Raw genomic sequence first — 17,355 nt, 5'->3', positions numbered from 1 at the left:
TCCAGAGCTTATCACCAGGAAGACTTCAGCCATCCAGATTATTACAGTCGGACATTCCACCCCTTGGCCTCGTCTCTCATTCTTCTGATTCATATGCCCCTTGTTAACTTTTCAACTCCAGGCCCTTCATTTTTCCACTTGCTCCTTGTCTGTCGGTCAAGCTCTTGTTTACATTTCCTCCCTCTCCGGGGTAGACTCGATGGTCTGTCAGCTAACCAACATTTAAAAAGCTCCGCTACTAATGGGCCCCATCCAATCCCTTTTAATCCTGCCTGTCTGGCAAAATCCCATCTCTCTGCCTTTCCCAGAAATGCCTTCCTATAACTAATTGATCACTATTGGATTAAATCTCACAATGGAGTCTACCGATGCCACAGTAAATTCAGCCCCAGCACTAGCTGGGAATCACTCACTCATTCCACAAAGAATTATCCCATGCTTACTAACATGAGAACAAGACAAATGGAGCTTAGGTCGCTGTTTCCTTATTCCATTCTCTCTCCAGGGACACTCAAATCTATTTCAAATCTCCTTCACTTTCCTCAAATTTAGGCTGTCTCCATTTGCTCAGTAGATGTGCTGGACCACTGATCACAGAGGAACTAGAAGTCATGAGACAGGAACTTTCCATCAATAAAGCTTCACAAAAACCTTTTCCCGTTCCTCCTTTCCTTCTTTCCTGTTATATGAAAAGAGGTTTCCTTCCTAACCTCAATGATTACACTTCCTGAAATGTCCTTATTGAGAGAGCTAAACCCTCGTCTTGACGGACTGAGCCCCCTTGCCAGGTATCCTCTCGTCCCCTCCCTCTCTTTAGGAGGCACCCAGCTTCTTTCATTATTTTAAGCTTCTATTACAGAAATCTTTAAACATGCACGAGAGCAGTGGAACTTCCCATGTACCCCTTACCCCACTTTCACAGTTATCATCTGGCACGTGTGATACGGCCCGTCTCCTACACTACGGTTAAGGGGCAAAAGCCCATGGGAACATCCTGCCATCCGTCTCTCAGGTGTATGCTTTGTGCCCATGTCACAGCTCTCACGTTTCTTTGACATTTACTACCTGTGGAGCTCACTGACCCAAAACAGATGGACAGAGCCATGGGGAGGAAACGCACTGAGCTTCAGATGCTCTGGCCATCAGTTCTGCTCAGCCCTGTAGTCAAGCCTGAGAAGTCACTGAGTTAACTCCTCCCTCCACCCCACGCAGAAAGGAATCTTCCTAAGCAAATGCAGTGCACGGTGTTGCAGTCCCTCAGTCACACAGTGACTGCAGCACGTAGAGAGCACAGAAGGAGAAAACTGTACATGTGATAAGGACTTCACATCACCATGCAAGTGTTTTCAAATATTTAGAAGAAAGTTTCTTTCCTGTAATACATTTAAAACGAGCTACTGTATGATGAGTTAAACACAGGAGATCAAACACTTTTTTATCTCCTCTCCTTCCCCAAAAGTAAAATATTACATGAAAAGATGCTCCACATCATTAGTCACCAGGGAAATGCAAATCAAAACCACGGTGAGATAGCACTTCACACACAGGATGGCTAGAATCAAAAAGTTAGATAATAGCAAGTGTTAGAAGGCCGAGAAACGGAAACCCTTCTATGCTGCTGGTGGGTATGAAAAATGGTGCAGCTGTTTTGGAAAACCGTCTGGCAGTTCCTCAAAAGTTAAACACAGAATTACCACATTACCTAGAAATTCCACTTCTAGCTAGACACTCAAGAGAAATGAAAACATATGTCCACACAAGAACTTGTACACAAATGTCCATAGCAGTATTATTCATAACGGTCAAAAGACGGAAACAACCTAAACGTCCATCAACTGACGAATGGGTAAATAAATTACGGTATATCCACACAATGTAATATTTTTTGGCAATAAAAAGTACTGATACATGCTACAATATGCACAAACCCTGACAACATTATGCAGAAGTGAAAGAGGCCAGTCACAAATAACCTCATATGATTCCATTCATACGAAATGTCCAGAACAGGGAAATCTAGAGCGAGAGGAAGTAGACTAGTGGTTGCTTAGGGCTGGGGGGATGAGAGGACAGGGGCATGACAGCTAAAGGTTATGAAGTTTCTTTTTGAAGTCATGAAAATGCTTTAAAATTGACTGTGGTGATGGTTACCCATCTGTGAATACACTAAAAATCATGGAATTATACACTTTAAATGGGTAAGTTGTATAGTATGTGAACTATATTTCAATAAAGCTGCTAAAACAAAGGATTTAAAAAGAACAAGGCCCTTGAGGATGACAAGAAGGGGAGAAGATATGACAAAAGATGTCAACACAATTTTTGAAGACGGAAATCCGGTGCAGGAGTGGTAACTGACTAGCAGAGCAGAGGAAGTGCCGGCAAACCAACTCACACCACAAAACCCCAGAAGATGGACGACCCAGTGGCACCAGATAAGGAAGAAATTAGGGGTTTCATGCTGTACACATGTTGAATATTTTGTTCTTTCCTTTGGTTCTTGTTTTATATTATGTATAATTTTTTTAAAAAAAATTTTGGGGGGGATGCTCTTTTCCAGTATTTTGTGAAACCCTGTTGAAATGTTAGCACACTTTAAATGTGCAAAGAGGATCCAGGGTTTCTTGCCTGGGACAGAACCTGCGACAACTGTTTTAAAGTCACCATTGCACACTTCTGGGGTCTGGGTAGGCTAGCGATGGCAGGTGCGGGAATAAAAGCCAGAAATTTCAAAGGTTAGGCAAAATTTGGGACAACAGCCAACAGTCCATTTTTAAAATGTATTTATTTAAAGATAAACTTGTGGAAAAGTTGCATGGATGGTAAACAACCTTCCCCCCCTTATCCAGGTGTACCCGTTAGTATTTTGACCCATTTTCGATATCTCTCCATTTTGTCTCTGTCTCCGCTCCCTCCCTCCCCTTTCTCTCTATATCAGCACACACACACACACACACACACACGGATGTCCATGAATGTGCCATGTTCGCGCCCGGGATCCAAACCGGCGAAATGCTGGGCCACCAAAGCGGAGTGTGCAAACTTAACCACTCGACCACGGGGCCGGCCCCACCTGAAACTATTGTTGGTGGAGCTTATCTTGCTCAGACTTTAAAGGATGATTTTACAATCATGAGTCCTGGGGACCTTAGGGGCAGTCAGGACCAGACTTGCTATAAAAAAAACAATGCCAGAGAAGCAAAGATACATAGAGGGATTTGTCTGAACAGAGACCTCCTGCAGTCGAGGGAGGGTACATGAGAGGGGTGGGCTTGAAGTGTACCTTCCTTTTGGGTAGAGACGATGGTGAAGCTGTGGATGAGGGAGAAGACAGGGAAAGAAAGGAGCTGTCATTACTGGTAAACCCTCTCACATGGGAGGGAAAGGATTGGGTGTCTGCGGCCAAGATAGATTCATCAGACTCAGCGAGGGAATGCGGGCAGGCAAAGGGAGGACATGACACAGGGCTTCATTCCAGCAGTTTAGCACTAAACAATGAAGCTGTAAAAGTTATACCTATTAAATGACTAGCTAGCGTGGGGGGAGATGAAATAAATATATATACACCATCAACAAAAATGACATTATTGTTTAAAAAGGTACAGAGATGTCAATGGGAATTTTGGGGAAAAGATAGAAAGTAGATGGGGAAAAAAATCATAAAACCTTTCATGGAAGAAGTAACCATAGGTGTGATTCAAAAAAAATCTAAAGGTACTGTCAAATATGATTACAACTGTGCTCACTAGAAGTTATGCTAAAGAGAAGCCTAGTCCTAAATCAAGATGAGATTGACCCTGCAGGTCATGGTCCAGCACAATTGCTCTGTAAAATAATGGAAAAGTTTAAAATTTTGCTGGGAGGAGGGGATTTGGCAGAGAAAAAGAGGGAGCAGCAGGGTGAGACACCGTATGGGTGGAAGGGGCCAGATTTGAGAACCTTTAGAGGCTGACTAGCCTAAGAGGGATTCGGGGAAAAGAAGAACTACCAAACATTTTCAAGTTGTTTGCCCTGGGTCCACGGATGTGCCACGCCCTTGTGGCCCTCTTTCTCATGCTTTCTGTTGGTTGATACAGGCTACTCTGTTCTCTCATGCTTTTTGGTGATAGTGGATTCTTTTGAGGAGATAACGGGAGGTGGGGCTGCTGCTGAGTGTATTTCTGGTTTCATACAGGTAAAAACACATTATGTATGAGGGGAAGTTTTAGTTGAAGGCCGAGTAGATCTTGGGGATGTAAATCCCTGGGCACAGGACCGACTTTCAAAGATGAGGTGGGGGTCCAAAAGGAGATCACCAAGCAATAAAAGGCTCTTAGGTAACAGCTGGGTAACAGAATAAATAGAAAATTTCACCAAGGTGAAATATATGCCATGGTGAATATGTGGAGTTGGAAGGTAAGTTGGAAGGATCTAAAGGGCCTCAGAGGGGTGGACTGATTTGCTGGCCTGGATGGTGGGGGAAGGGTTGTGGGTTCATCACTTCTGTGTTTTCCCCTCCCCGACCATCAAGAACCTTTGGTGTCTATGCTAAAGCTCTGTGATGCGGGCCTGGAACTCTAGTCTAGAATGTGCACTCTTAACGCCCAGCTGCCTGAGGTGGCAGTGCACTTCTGGTGATGCAGATCACCCTCTTTGTCTGAGGAATGTTAATGCACCACGGCTGAGCTCCAGCTTGAGCTCCTAGGTATTCCCATCCCTGCCTTCCTGTGTGGGGTGGGGCTCCTTCTTCTGTCACTCTGCTACCTAAAGAGGAGTCCATGTTTCCCAATATTTCGGAAAGAGAGAGACATCAATCAGGTAAGTAAATCAGGTCCCTCAGAAATATCAAATCTTTCTTTTCAAATAGATGCATTCAATGCTATCAATTTCCCCCTAAGTACTGCTTTTGCTATACCTTATAAATTTTAATAAGTTCTATTTTAATTTTCATTTAGTTTAAAATACTTTGAGACTTCTTCCTTGACCAATGTGTTTAGTAGCGTGTTGTTTAATCTCCAAACATTTTAGGATTTCCAGCTATCCTTCTGCAATTGATTCCTAGTTTAATTCCATTATGGTCTGAAAACATACTTTGTCCAATCTCTATTTACTTTTGTTAAAGTGTGTTTTGTGGCCAAGAACGTGGTCTATCTTGGTGAATGTTCCATGAGAGTTTGAGAAGAATGTGTATTATCGGATGAAGTACTCTACAAAATGTCAATTAGATCACGTTGACTGATGGTGCTGTTCAGGTCAACTGCATCTATACTGATTTTCTGCCTGCTGAATCTGTCCATTTCTGAGAGAGAGGGTGAAATCTCCAAACATAACAATAGATTCAACTATTTCTCTTTGCAGTTCTACCAGTTTTTGCCTCATATTTTGACACTATGTTGTTCGATGTATACATGTTGAGGACTGTGTGTCTTGTTGGAGCATGGACCCTTTATGGTTATGTAATACCCCTCTTTATCCCTGATAGTTTTCCTTGTTCTGAAGTCTGCTTTGTCTGAAATTAATATAGTTACTCCTGTTTTCTTTTGGTTAGTGTTAGCAGGGTACATTTTTCTCTGTCTTTATTTGTAATCTATCTGTATCTTTATTTTTAAAGTGGGCATTTTGTATACAACATTTAATTGGGTCTTGTTTTTTTATCCACTGACAGTCTCTGTTTTTTAATTGGTGAATTTACACGATTTATATTTAGCGATTTTTTTTAAAATACGGTAGGACTCATACCTACAATGTCTATAACTGTTTACTATTCATTATATCTATTCTTTTTTCGTCTCTTTTTCTGCGTTTTCTGGTTTTAGACAAGCATTTTCTATGATTCCATTTTCTCTCATCTCTTACTATATCAATTGTTCTTTAAAAAAAATTTCAGTGGTTGCTGTAGAGTTTGTAATATACGTTTATAAGTAATGTAAGTCCTCTGTCACATTGTTTTCATTCCTTTCACTTATCCATATACTATAATCACCCAATACATTGTCACTATTACTATTAGCTCAATTGAGAATAAGAAAAATAAAAGTTTCATTTTACCTTGATTTATTCCTTCTCTTCCTCTTTTTAATGAAGATCCAAGTTATCATTTTCCTTCTCCCTGAGGAACTTTTAAAAAATATTTATTGCAGAGCAGGTCTGCTGCTGATGAATTCCCTCAGTTTTTGTTTGTCTGAGAAAGGTTTGATTTCTCCTTCACTTTTGAATGATAATCTCACTAGATATAAAATTCTAGGTGGGTGGTGGTTTTTCTTCTTTCAACACTTTAAATATTTCACTCCACTCTCTTCTTGCTTGCATGGTTTATAATGAGAATCCCACAATTCTCATCCTTGTTCCTCTAGATGTAGGGTGTTTATTTTCCTCTGGATTCTTTCAAGATTTATCTTTTGGTTTCCTACAGTTTGAAGACGATATGTCCAAGTATAGACGTTTTTAGTATTTATCTTGTTGGGGTCTTTTCTGAGCTTCTACAATCTATGGTTAACCTGTCATTAATTTTGGAACATCCTTGGCCATTATTACTTCAAATATTTTTCTACTCTGTTCTTTCTCTTTTCTCCTTCTGGTATGCCAATTACACATGCTACATATTTTGAAACTGTCTCACAGTTCTTGGATACTCTGGGCTTTAAAATTTGTTTTCTTTTTCTCTGTGCATTTCAGTTTGCAAAGTTTCTATTGACATATATTCAAACTCACATATTCCTTCCTTGGCCGTATGCAATCTACAGATGAGCCAATCACAGGCCTTCTCCATTTCTTGTAGTGTTTTTGGTTTCTAACATTCCTTTTTGATTCTTTCTTAGAATTTCCCTCTGTCTGTTGACATTCCTCATCTGTTCTTGTGTGCCATCTATTTTTTCCATCAGAGCCCTTAACATACTAATCATGGTTATTTTGGATTCTATGTGTGATACTTCCAAAACCTGTGTCAATGTGAATGTGGATCTGATGCTTGCTTTGTCTGTTTAGACTGTTTTTTCTTGCCTTTTAGCATGCCTTGTAATTTTTGGTTGAAAGCCAGACATGCTGTATTAGGAAATAGGAACTGAAATAAATAAACCTTTAGTGTGAAGTTTTATGCTCATCTGGCTAGGTGTTGGGCTGTGTTTAATATTTACCGTAGCTGTGCATGTCAGAGGCTTCAATTTCCTCTAGTGTCCTTGTTTTTGTGTTTCTTGTGTCTTTAGGTTCCCCTAAATCTCCTCCTTAAACAGAGCCTATGCCTTGCAACTCTTTCAGCTATGATCCCATCACTATACTGCAGCCCTGGGGACGTGGTGGGAAGGTGTTAAGGGAGGGGATATAATTAAATCTTTTAGTGGGCCTGTGTCCCTGGGTTGTGACGTTCAAAAGTGTTTCTAAGCTTTTTTTTTTCTTTCCTTTGAACTCTTTAGGTGAGACAGGAAGGCTACAGGGGGTTGCAGTTGGGTAATTGCCCTTCACCCACGTGGGATAAGGCTTGGTACTCTTTTCCCCTGCTGAGGAGGCTTCTATTACGGAGCACACTCAGGGGATATTTCAAAATCCTTTCAAAATGGTAACCTTTCTCCCCCACCCTCCCGTGCCAGAAACATCAGAGTTTCTTCATGGTTCTTCACTGTGAGAACTTAGTAGGGTTCCTGGAAGTAAAACTCACGAGTAGGTGGGGCCTCCCCTTAAATGGTCCTCCAGGAGTTTCTCACTTTCATGCTAGCCCACATGCATCCTCAGCAGTTTGTCAGTGTCTTTTACATGTTTCTACCAGTTTATGGCTCTAGTGGCTTCTGCTCCAGGTAAGCTGATCTTAACTGTGATTCTCTGCATTCACCCTCTCTGAAGATTTTGGGTAGTAGTTTGCCCTGCAACCTCAATTCTCTGGTGACTTCAAGAAAAGCCATTGATTTTCAGTTTGCTCAGCTTTTGCTTCTCCTAAGGACCATAGTAAAGACTCCCAAGATCTTTAAGTGTTGGAGCTGGAACCAAAAGTCACTCCTCAAAGGATAATTCTTTATTTTCCTGTTCCCTTTCTCACATTTTTAAATGAGTTTGGCTGGGCCAGAGAGACACCTAAAATGGGAAGTCTGAGGAGAGGACAGACCATTGCTCCCTTAGGGGAAGAGAACAGGCAGAACTAGGGCTTCAGGGAGGACTAAGGATTCCATTTAAAGCTCACAGACTATCTGGGTGTGCTGGTAGGTTCCCCAATAAAATCCCAAACAGTGATTCTGTAGTCCTTGATTCAGTTATTTAGCGTTTCAGATCTGTGTAGGAGAACATCGTTCCCAGCACTTGATCATGAGTCATCTTGCCATGTCAGGTGCCACTTGCCAAGCCTTCCTTCGTGTTGGGCAGATCAGGAGAGCAGGGCTGAGCCTCTGAGCAGACACTGGAGTGTGAGCTCTGTCCCAGGATACAGGGTCCCATCTGAGGAAGCACAGATGTGACTGTGGGCCTCAGAGTCTATGCCCTCCTTGAGCAGAGGACTTCTGACTGAGAAGATCAAGTGTGGACCTCATAGCCAAAAGTCCTCCTTCAAGGTTTTCAAAGCAGGAAAAACTGAAAGTATTTTATCACCTTTAAAAATTAATAAAAGGAAGGAATGCAAAATTATAGGAATTAAAATAGAGAGTCATATTATTCTTGGATAACAAATATCTGACTTTCCTAAACAGAGAAGTGAGACCAATGAGTCCCAGCCCCTCATTCTTTTCTTTTTGTTCTCAGTATCAGGGCAGAGCCAAGAGGAGAAGAAAAGGTGGAACACCAAGTGGTAAGGTTCTACCTATCCCACCTGAGCTCTCCAAGGGTGACCCTTCCTGTCCTTTCCATGAGGTCCCAGGTCCATGGTCTCTGAGGATGTCAGTCACTAGATACAGTCCCTCTCAGAAAACAGAGCCCTCAGAGGAGAGGCTCATGGGAAAGCAGTCAGAACCTGAAGCATTTCTCAGATTCCTGCTCTGCCCACATCTGGGCATGAAGCAGTGATGGACCTGGGCAATGTGCGTTGCCCAATAAGTGGCCATATGAGATGTCAAGAGTCAGAACTTCTGTCTCCTGACCTTGTGAAAGTACTTTGACTTCCTGGATGATCAGATTCTTCCTTGAAGTAACCAGTGACCTATGTTCCTCACATGGTGTTTTTGAGCCTCACATGGGTTGACATACATATATGAATAAAAGCCCTTTGTGAATGATAAAGCAACATACATACGTGAGCTTTATTATTATCATTAACCATGCGATCTTGAATCCTAACTCTTGGAGCTCTCCAAGTCCAATCTACCAAGGGTACCATAAAGGACATTCTACTCTGCCTCCTAAAAGATCTCTTTGCTTCTGTCTTCATCACTTTCCTGGTTTCCCAGGTGGGAGAGCTTGCCAGAGCGAAGCAGAGGAGGCAAGGAAGGTGCTTTCTCTGCTGCAAAGGTGACTAAACACAATCCTTCTTTCCTGTATCCCGCTTCTTAGCAGGGTCTAAGAATTTCTAGGGCCTCAGTGAAACGTGAGATTGATAAGGGAGGGAAAATCCTCAGATTTTGAAATCCAGATTGTGAAAGTCTTGGGGAGAAGGAAACAACATAGATTGTGAGCTCAAGGAAGTGGGGGGATGTGAAAGGACAGTATGCAATGGGTGCCCCTACCTCTGTCAGACCTGCCAGGGCCCCATATATTTGTTCTGGTCCTGGCTGCAGCTATGTATATCCTGTCTCCTTCAGTCCCCGGGGCCAGCATCGCGATACCATCTGCTTTCGTCAACTGCTATGTCCAGACCCCTCCTGTGAGGTGTGTAATAGCACAACCGTGGAGGTCAATCGGCTGCTGTTCCTGGGGGACCTGGAAGATGATACTGCCTCTGTGTCCTCTATGGTTTCTTCAGCTTCTGGGACTGAGTCATCATTCACTCTGTCCTCTGCCTTCTCAGAAGTCCCTCCAGGAGACCTAACACCATCCCCTCCACCTGACCCTTCCCCACCGCCCCCCTCTGTTCTCTCACCTAACCCAATGACACCCTTAGCTGACTTTCTTTCACCCTCACCACCGGCTCACTCTATGCCACCAGAGCCTTTTCCTCCCTTGGAGTCCAAACTCCCAGGAGATCATTCCCCACCCCAACCCCTTGACCTTCCCCCTCTCCCACCGCATGACACCCAGGCAACGGATCCTTTTCTCCAACCAGAGGCCACTCTGTCTCCTAATACGATCTTCTCTCTTGACCGCACCCTTTCCCAAGATATTAACCCCTTACCAAATTTGTCCCAGATAATGAATCCCAATGACTCACTGGCTTGTCATCACGCAGCACCAAGCCTGTCTGTCTCACCACCGACAGACCACCCTTTAACTGTGACTCAATCTAAATCGGTTTCCATCTTATTGAAGTCTGCTCCAGAGAACTCATCTCCAGGTAGCGCTGGTGGGTTGTCCACTTATGTCCCAACAGTCAGAGGCACTGACCATTCAAGTCTGTCAATTTCAGAATTCTCTTGTTGTCAGGCTCCTGCCAAGAACATGTTCCTCCCCACATTATCACACTCTGATTTTCAACGAGAGCAAGTTTCCCTCCGTCTACCAGAGACTTGTCTCTGGGGAGACTCTGCTACCAATCACATGGAGGCCAGCAGACTTTCTTTCCTTGGCCTTAACGGCCAGGCATTCTTGGCAAGACAAATAAAAAATAGAATGGATTTCCAGATTTTAGAGAAGATAGAAAAGGAGGAAGGACGATTTTCAAAACAAATGTGCTCAGAAAACCAACGGATGTCTTCAGGGAATTCATTGCAGCCACTTGATGTACAAGACACCACAGTCCCCAAAATTGGCTGGGACATCACAGGCAAACCAGAGCAGCTGAGCATTTGTCAACAGCTACTGTATGTCAAGACTTTGGGAGAAAACTTGCAGCAGAAATATACCCAGCTCTTTTGGGGTCTTCCCTCTCTGCACAGTGAGTCCCTGCTGGCCACTCCTGGTTTCTAGTAGTAGTGCCCCACTAGGGTCGCATTTTGTCTTATTCAATGGAATCTGTAATGCTTCTGCAGTCAAGATGTGGGATCAAGAATCTCCACCACTTCCCCATTCTCACCCTCCTCCCTTCCCCGATGTACATCCGCAACCCTTCTCTCAGACCAACTCCCAATCCCAGCCCCCACCTTTCACTCAGGTCCAGCCCCATGCCCACCTTCAACCCCCACTCTCAATCCTACCATCTTCTTCTCCATCCCAGATTAGGGACCATGGAGTGTCTTTCCATAGATCCCAGATTGAGTCAGACTCTCATATCTCAACTGAAAATCAACACCTGAAATGGCACATGTTGCAGAAGCAACAAGAAAGTCTGTCAGGTTTAGTCCCTGCATTCCAAAAATCTCAAGAAGCCACTTGTCCTCAAGCTCTCACCCCTCCTTTGGTCAGCCAGTCCTCCCATGCCTATGTACCAGTCTCTGTCCTTCCTGGCCATTTTCATATCACCAGTGAACCCCAGGATAAAATGGAACTCCACATTCCAAGGAGGCTATTCTCACACTGCTGCCTCCAGGCCAGTAGGAATCTAGAGTCTCTGTGTAAATGCACAGAAACATCTCAGCAAAAAGGCAGACATGCTCACTCACAGCTCCGTCAGCTTCAGGGCCAGAGTAGCAAGGATCTAGCAGAGACTGAATTGAGTTTCCCAGGAAGCTTCCATGAGACGATCTCAACAAAGTTTCAACTAAGGCAGGACATGAAGAGGAATCTTGGATATATCCTAGAGAAGAGCCCAGAAGATAGTCCTCCAAGGGTCTCAGAATGCTACCTACTAAAGAGTCTGAGGGCTGCCTCAGAGACAAAAAGTAGCTGTGTGTGTCACTCAAGGAATTACTCAGGGAATGAACTCTTAAATGTCTCAAGGAAGGACACAGACCAGAATGAAATGAAAACCATTCTTAGATTACATCTAAGCCAGAAGTTTTGGCAGATCACTGCAGGGAGGATCCCCCTCGGGGTGTGTCATTCATGGCTGGCTGAGGACAACCCATCCCCTCCTTCTGGGAGTTCCCAGAACAATATGGAAAACAGAAATTTGAAAAACATAACAGTAGGTGGGGTCCACCCCCAGATGACCACTCCAGAGCTTTCTTTTCTGGATCCCAACACCCGACAGGTGCTAGAAGCCCACATTATAAGGTTTTGCGTGAGTCAGAGGTGGGGCCTACCCCTCAAAGTTCTTGAATCCATAAAATCCTATAAGTTGAGAGAAGCCAAAACATGGCCTCTTCCCCAATTTGACTTTCTCTCCTCAGCCACCTATATTTCTGGGGTGGATTCCAAAAGCTGAGGTTTCCAAGCTCCTTGAGGGAAGCTCTAAAAGTTTTCTGGGAAATAAGGTGAAAACAACGAATTCAGTCCCCATCCTGGATCTTCCACTCCCTGCTACCTCATCTGTGGGCAACGAAGGACGGGGGCCCTAAAACCATCCCACTCTGATATCGACCGGGAGCTTGCCAAGGACATCCAGGCAATCGAGCATGGCAGACAGACTTCAGAGATCCTCACACACAGCTTTATAGACAAAGTGAGTCAGAGTAAGACTGCACTAGACAATAACAGATGCAGCTGAGAGGTGTCCACAAGGCAAGCTGGGGCTGGACATGTGCCAAGGGATGAGAATGTGAGTTCCAGTGATAGAGAGGACATGATTCAGGGCCAAAAGATGGTGGAGAAGAATTGAAAACATTTTTCCACGTCCACCATGAACTTCAGGGAGATATTCAAGGCTGAGGAGCTGTGCGTTCTTACATCACAATCTCATGACATCTTGACAACCAACAAGTTGGGAAGCTCCCAAATGGTAAATATCAATGTGAGCAAAGTAGAAACTACCCTGACCAGTGAACATTCCTCACCAAAAATACCAGTACCCCAAGATTCCAAACCATCAGACATTAAAAAACAGCTCCTTACCGAGTTGAAGTTTCAAATGAAGAGCAAGGAACATAGCCAGCCTAAAGGCTCTCCCGCTGACATATCCCTTACTTCAGATAGCTTGCCTTCGACGCCTCACTGACTCAGTCCCAGAGCGTCTCCAGTGGGGACATGGGAGCTTCCCAGATGCTGCAAGTCCACTTGAAGGACAATGGGGATTGGCGGGAACCCTGGGCCTCTAAGCATGTCTCATGGAAATGCCAGGATAGGAATTTCCCACCAGCTGCAAAGACAGTGAGACCTCTGGACTCCAGAGCAGGAGAATGTGGAAGCGAGGATTCAGGAGTTGGGACATCTAAAGCCAGAAATAAGAGCCACTCTATTGAGGACAGAGAATTAGAGGGCACTTCCCCGTATCTGTCACAGAATGTACAGTTTCCTCCTGAAAGTTACTTCAGAAAAATAATGAGGCAGTTTTTTCAGTGGATTAATTCCAAGAAAAAAATCACAGGGCAGGAAAGTCCCCAGCAAAAAGCCAAGTTCACGTCAACCTTTGCACCGCTCCGAGACCCAGCTCAAAGTGCAGCTCTCGTGAGCTGTGGGCCTCCTGAAGCTCATGAGCTCATGGCAGCCATCGGGAAGATCCTAGAGGAGAAACTGGCATGGAGATACGAACCTGAGGCTGCAGAGTTAAGTCAGCAGAAGGGGGAACTGCAGGCCCAGGTAGAGCCTGACGAGGGACGTCCCTCCAACTACGGGGCTCTCTCTGACCCACAGCCAGGGGAATGGGCAAGGACCACATCCTGCAGCCAAGATGCTGTCCCTCCTGACAAGAGTTTTCGTACAAGGGTTAGACAGAAAAGAGACAGGATCAGACAGCCCTGGAAAGTTGTGGCCTTCAGGGACCAGCATTTATGCCAGAGTCAACCCCCTTCCCCACCCTACAGGGAGTCTGTGCCCCATCCAAGACCCACCTGCATGCATGATGCACGCCACTTCCCTCCGGCCACCCTCACCTCTAATGAAAGCACTGTGTTCAGAGATCTGACTCTTCTATTCAAACAGGAAATGCTTCTCCAACACTTCCAGGGAGGAACAATGTCCCCAAAGAAATCATTCAGTCCTTGTTGAGAAAGCATTGCAGTTTTCACGAGAACACATTCTCTGATGAGAACCATGGTTAGCACAACCAAGGATACTGATCGTCCTCAATAAATGTTTCTGCTAAGAGAGAGTAGTGTTCTCTGTGTGGTGCTTTGGGGGAGTGGGTTTGGGTTTCCCAGCGCTTATGCTCAGGGAAAGGAAGGAGGGAAGTCAGCTCTGACTGATTTCCTCTTTCGGTTTCTGCAAGACGACCAGTCTCTTGTAGGGGGCCTGACAGTGGCTTTCTCAGTTTTATCTTGGGTCCTGTATTTGACCTTACTCAGATGTCCTGTACTTAAAACACTTTACTTTTTCATAAAAAGTACAAAAGTTTACTCTAAAAACTTCCAGGCCTTTTCAAAATGAGAAAAACCCTTCAAGTCCAGAACTTGGCTCAACTTGTCTTTCCATCTGCTCCCTCACTATCCTGAACTATACACAGCTGCAGGGTGGGATGCGTTCCTCTGGAAGGATACAGCCAGAATGTCCCCTTGTTGCCTCAGAAAGTTTTGGAATTGGAAGTGTGGGGGTGTTTAGGCCCTGAGGTGAGTGGCAGGGGGAAATGTTGCTCTTGGATCTCTTGGTGAGGAATGAATGTCACCTGCTCCTAAGAGCCTTTCTCTCCCTCAGGAGGTCTGGGTGGTGGGCCACGTCCCCACGCCTCAGCTGACCCTAACAAAAATGGGGAGCAGTCCACCCTTCCCCTTCCTCTACCCTTCCTGGAGCAGAAGGGAGGAGAGAACTTGCAGCTCTGAAAAGGACCAGAGATAGGAATATTTTCCTGAAAACGGAAACTTACCTTCATTTAGAAGAAGTTGCTGATTCCTGAGTATCTCACAGGTGAGCAGTCAGTGCAGGTGTGCGTATGGATGGGTTTTGCGATTGTGGACACTGGAGTAGCCAGGGCAGGGTCCAGGAACTGGGTGGGTCCCGCTGAAGAATCTGTTATATGTGGGGTGTTAATCTGTCTGGAAGGCACATTCTGAGCTCAACAATGAGGTCTCCCTGCATGTGAGGACACCTCAAGGAATGGGAAGAGCCGCTCCCGAGGGAAACTGCCTCAGGATGCCCAGCTTGGTAGAATTATTGCAAGACCAAGAGATCACCTTGCTATCATTTGTAGGAATGGTCATCGGGCAGCCACCCAGAATTTGGGGCAAAAGGAGACAACAAGTAGGGAGAAAGGAATGGTGGAGTGAGTGGAAAAGGAAGGAAAAAATGAGGAGGGGAAGAATGACCTTATCATCACTCCTCATGATCCCTGAGGGTCACTTCGAGCTCACAATGTCCCTTCCAGACAGATTAACACCCCACATCCTGGCCATCCACTCCACCCAGCACTACCTTACCTAGGCCTCACCTCCTGGAGACTAATCAGGGCTGGGGGGAGCACAATGATACCACTGCAGCTAAGAGAACTTGGGATAGTCTTCGAGATTGAAGACAGTATCTCCAGGAATGTTGTCAAGGAGGTTGTCCTCTCATTTGGTGCCTGCCTTCCCAGCCATGCTACATCTTACACCAAGGTTACAGTAATTTAGGGGTGTGTTAGTTACTATATAACAAATACCCCAAAAGTTAGTGGCTTAAAAAACCAAGTATTTATTAATTCATGGTTTCTGTTGGTGAGGAATCTAGGCAAGGCCTACCTGGGTTCTCTGCTCCAAGGTCTCTCACAAGGCTGCAATTAAGGTGTCAGCTGGGGCTGGGGTCTCATCTGAAGGCTTGACTGGGGAAATACACGCTTCTTCACTCACTTCTATAGCTGCTGGCTGGATGCAGTTCCTCAAGGCCTGTTGGACTGAGAGCCTCAATTCCTGGATGGCTGTTGGCTGGAGCTGGCTGGAGGCAACCTTCAGTTCCTTGTCATGTAGGCCTCTCCAACATGGCAGCTTGCTTCATCAAAGCCAGGAGAGAGTCTGCTAGCAAGACAGAAGTCACAATCTTGTAAACTAATGAGGGAAATGATATCCCATCACCTTTCCCTTATTCTATTGGTCAGAAGCAAATCACGAGGTCCAGCTTACACTCAAGGGGAGCAGTTTATACAAGGGTGTGACTAGCAAAAGAAGGGATCTTTGGAACCTTCTTAGAACTCTTCCTAACACAAGGGTTTCTTCTTGGACATCCCACTGAGTTCACTGAAGCAAAAGTGACCAAAGGGACCAAGTGGATCCTTGTGCTCATCCATATCCACGTCATCAAAGTTAAAGCTGTTTAATGGCTAAGCGGAGTAACGTCTGGTAAGAAAAACTTCAAAGAGATTGGACCATCCAAAGAAGCAGGGAAAGGTGGCATGGAGGTAAAGGCGGTGTGGGGTCATCATGAATGGTAAAGTGAAAGGAGCCCTTAGAACCACCTGCCTCACCACTGCCAGTATTCAGACTTAGAGGGGAGGAAAAATTAGGAGCAAGACGGCTCATCCTTGCTCTGCCACCGTATCTCCACTCTGCTCTAGCTCCCCGACTATAGGCCTAAAGAAGCAACCTTCAGTTCCCATAGAGATAGCCAGGCTGATAGAGGATGCAAACCCTACAGCTTGCAAGGTTTAACTTCTGCTCTTATTGATATATTTAATATAGCACATCCATCATTTCAAATTTGCTTCTCACAGCTTGAACATCAGAGAGAATGAATCACACAATCGATGGCAAAGCCAGTACTAGGGAATTCAGCATGTAGCTCCCATTCTGGGATGTTTTGCATGAACCCATTGCCAAAGAGCTTCTAACCAAGGGAGAGGTGGTGGCTCAAAAGGGCTGACTTACTGGCTGGGGTCACAAAACTAGTCATACCTGGTGCCCAGATATTTGCTTCTATTCAGAGAAACACTGGATGAGGCAACGAGACAGAATTTGCACACTCAGCACATCTAGGCAGTGAACTGTCCAAATGAGGTGACAGTACCACCCAGGAGTGATCCCACACTCTTGTTCTGCTTCTAGTACTGTTTTCCTTTTTCCCAGATTCCAGTTCCTATGGGAAAGCAGGACTCTTACCAAAAGAAGGAAAACGTATTAGCTGAACAGTGACTGGAGAGATGAGGATGAATTTCTCTAGAAACAGATTTCATGGGCTTGCTGCTTATACCCAGAGATCAGTGCTGTGCAGCTTGGGGGGTGTGGGGGTCTCATTTACATGATATTCTGTGGCACCTGAAGAATTTTCAGTGACATAGAATGTGATGGGAATGGGTTACCTGAATTTTTATACCCTCAAGCCCACACTCCAAACCTAATGTCGGGGCAAATAAAATGCATGAATTGACTGGTACCTTGATGTGACTTGGGTATGGGAACCCCAGATCCCAGCTTCAGGCACTGTGAATGTCTCTGGTAC

At 44.9% G+C, this 17,355-nt stretch overlaps 1 protein-coding gene across 13 annotated transcripts in view; it reads right to left on the bottom strand.

Annotated features, from left to right (window-relative positions):
• LOC102149382 (heparan sulfate glucosamine 3-O-sulfotransferase 4-like) overlaps window positions 1-17,108 on the bottom strand; it is a 57,996-nt gene extending 40,888 nt beyond the window's left edge. For 11 of the 13 annotated variants that reach the window (XR_011439619.1, XR_011439618.1, XR_011439620.1 and 8 more), the window contains exons 1-2: window positions 16,044-16,264; window positions 15,666-15,935 (exon numbers count right to left, since the gene is read on the bottom strand). The gene's annotated coding sequence lies outside the window, so the exon portion shown is untranslated. Of the gene's footprint in view, window positions 1-15,665; window positions 15,939-16,043; window positions 16,265-16,811 lie in introns of those variants that run through there. The other 2 variants (XM_070269705.1, XM_070269704.1) reach the window with 2 other exon arrangements.
• Window positions 17,109-17,355: the final 247 nt, after the last annotated feature.

Source organism: Equus caballus, chromosome 6 (assembly GCF_041296265.1).
Source record: "Equus caballus isolate H_3958 breed thoroughbred chromosome 6, TB-T2T, whole genome shotgun sequence".
NCBI lineage: Eukaryota > Metazoa > Chordata > Mammalia > Perissodactyla > Equidae > Equus > Equus caballus.
This window is presented reverse-complemented; position numbering and strand designations above follow the sequence as displayed.